Source organism: Calidris pugnax, unplaced genomic scaffold, assembly GCF_001431845.1.
Source record: "Calidris pugnax isolate Ruff unplaced genomic scaffold, ASM143184v1 scaffold62, whole genome shotgun sequence".
Lineage (NCBI taxonomy): Eukaryota > Metazoa > Chordata > Aves > Charadriiformes > Scolopacidae > Calidris > Calidris pugnax.
Window position 1 is genome coordinate 142,591 of NW_015090782.1, and position 3,021 is coordinate 145,611.

Below are 3,021 nucleotides of genomic sequence, written 5' to 3' on the forward strand. Positions count from 1 at the left end.
AGACACTTTGGTGTCTCGAGTCAAAATCTAAAACTAGCTGGTGTGGAGAGGTATCATTTCCCACCGCTCTGGGCTTGAATCTTCTGGGTTTAATTGCCATGGACACAGGGAAAAGCTGTGTGTGCCTTTTGTTACTCAAAATTATCGGCTACTTAAGAGTCATAGGAGCAGCCACAGCTATGGGAGCAGGGTTACTGGTGTTGGATGTGTTAGTGACTGCAGAAAGCTCATGGTCTGCATAATGCACTTCCATTCTCTGTCTCTTACAGGAGAAACCCTGCTGCCACCTCACCTGAGGGTTCCAGGAGTTAGGTCCAGGCTAAACCCTGTGCATCAGGTAATCTCTGTGCCCTCCGCCGTGCCGAAATGACTCCTTCAGGCACAGAAAGGCAGACTGTCCTCTCTCTACCAAGGAGAAACGTGCTTGCCCCAAAGGGTTACTGCGATCTCAAGAAATACCCTAACTCCAAAGTGCTCTTTGCACTTTGTAGCTGAGATCAGCACCCCCTGAAAATGTTGCTTTTATTTTTTTTTTTTTTGTATTCTGGACAAGATTTGCCTTTTGGGGGTTTGTTTCGGGGGTTTTTTTTAATGCCATCCCTGTGGTTTTTAACACTTCACATCTTAGCAGATTTTTAATAGCAGCTCCACTTACAAGCATATTTATAGAAGCAAATCCTTCTCTTCTATCACACTGTTAAAGCGAAGCAGCAAAATATTCCAAGCGTGGCACTGCCTGCTCACAAGGTTTGTATTCAAGCTGATACTGGCAGAAGTTAGAAGACATACGCCAAAACCATTCCAAACCAGATTTACTGTTCTTGGTATTTGTCTGTAAGAACCGCAAATAACAAACCCTGAATAACTGAAGCTGCCAGTTTCAGACAGCAATGCCATTATCTTGCTTATGTTAATGCAATTCAAGGGAAAAAAAACAACGGCATGTCACTGGTGAAACCAGGATAAACAAAAAAATAAAGATTTCAACCTTGACTTAAAGCATGGGCTCCCTGGATCACAGTGAGTACCAGGCACTGTACACTGCAAAGCCAGCACAACTTCCAACAGGAGTTCTTAAAGCTCTGACTAAACATGTCTTCATTTAAAAGAAGAAATTATTTTTTGGCAGGGCAACTTTTCTGAGGTTTATTCCATACGTAGAGCTTTTCTTTTTCAGGAGGGTGTTAAGATTAGCTCCGTGTTCTCTCGCTAGCCTTGCCTTTCAGGACAGATGCTCCCCTCTCACACGGGGCATTACAGGGAAATATCCGCTCCCTGCACGTGGCGTTTCTGTGCAAAAGACTTTGCACAAGGTGGAAATGACACTATGGTGTTTTTCACACCAAGGAAAGAAAAGCGGGGCTCTGTAAACCATGCATCCAGGGGAAGGTGCCCTTCAGATCAACAGGTCGAACGAACATCTCTCACAGCAACTGGACCCTCTGCTTTCTAAAAACAACACTACTGCAATTGCTTACTCAAGCGACCTGCCCATTAAGATCAATAGGAGAAACAGAGTGTAGAGGTAGCCCAGTGACATGGAACACTTTAAAATCTTGATTTATTTCTGCTGTTTGTCAATTTTTTCCTCTCTGCATCTTTTTTTTTTTTTTCCCTCCAGATAGCATACACATAAAGCATGCATTTATTTTGTTCTCAATTAAAAAAAATAGAAACCCTAAGAATTGAATCCTCTCAGACTTTTCATCCAGTCATTTCCACCAAATATAGGGAAGAAAAAAAATGTTACTAATACAGCAAATTACCCCCAAGGGAGTTCATGTGTCACTAACAAATTAAATACATTCATGTTGACAAAGGAATGAGAATTCCTACTGCAAATCTTTCTCACGCAGTTCGCATTTTGGTTTTGGATACTTCAGCTGGACTATTCACATCTAAGGCAAAGGAAAACAACTTCTTATAAGGCTAAACAGTTGGAAGTATACGACAAAGAGTATTTTGGGCTACGCAACTGTTCTGCTTTAACAAGAAAATCTTGCAATTTTTTTCTTCCTCACATGCTTGCACGGTGGCAGCTGTCACCTAGCTCTGGACCTTCTCTCCACCCCACGGGCTTTCTGTGAGCACCCCTGGGAGATGAAGAGGAGGCACAATATTAGCTTGCCTTCAACAAATACACTGCGCCTTGAGTTGTTTTTTGAGGAATGCGCTTTGGGAAAGTCAGAGACTTGCCTCTAGGCTGCTTTTAAGACATCCCACAGAAGGTGCCTTCTCTTCCCAGGACCCAAATCACCCAACCCAACACCAAGGAGAAACCCTTCCCCTGTGGAGCACCGTGAAGTACATCGCCTGGGAGGATGCTCCCCATCCTGCCCTGATGTAGGCACATAAACCTAAATCTACCGTATGGATAGGACAAATCACCGTTCAGAAAAACCATAGGATTCCCCTTTTTTTTCCTGCCAACAACCCCAGTAATACCATCCCATGGGGAAAGGAGCTTGGCAGCCCCTTTGCAGATGGGGGAGATGGGGCAACCCCTCCATTCCACCCCGGCGAAAACAGACCAACAAAAGGCCACGGCGGCTCCGGAAAGAAAACCTCTGTATTAAAAGCCAAATAACGCGGAGCTACAATATTAAGTACACACTATCTCAACTGGGAAATACAGTGTAAAAGGTTCGTTAAAGTTCAGCTTCAGCAATAACAATATATATATACCGCTTCAGTTCTTCATCCTGCCAAAAAAAAAGTCGTCCCTTTCTGTAAATAAAGAAAAAAACAAACCGGTATTCATTACAAAAAAAAAAAAAGCTACTCCAACTACAACAAACGCGGTTGAATGGGAGGGTCTTTTATTTCTTGCGTTGATTTGGGGGCTTTGTCTTTTTTTTTTTTTTTTAATTCCTTTTTTTTTTCTTCTTTTTTACTAAAAGGTTCGTTTAAAACGGGTATTAAAGATATAAAACGAGGATCTGGTCGTGCCAGGCCGCTCCCCTCAGGGTCGAACCGAACCGAGCCGAGCCGCTCTCCTCGGGGTCGGGCCGAGCCGAGCCG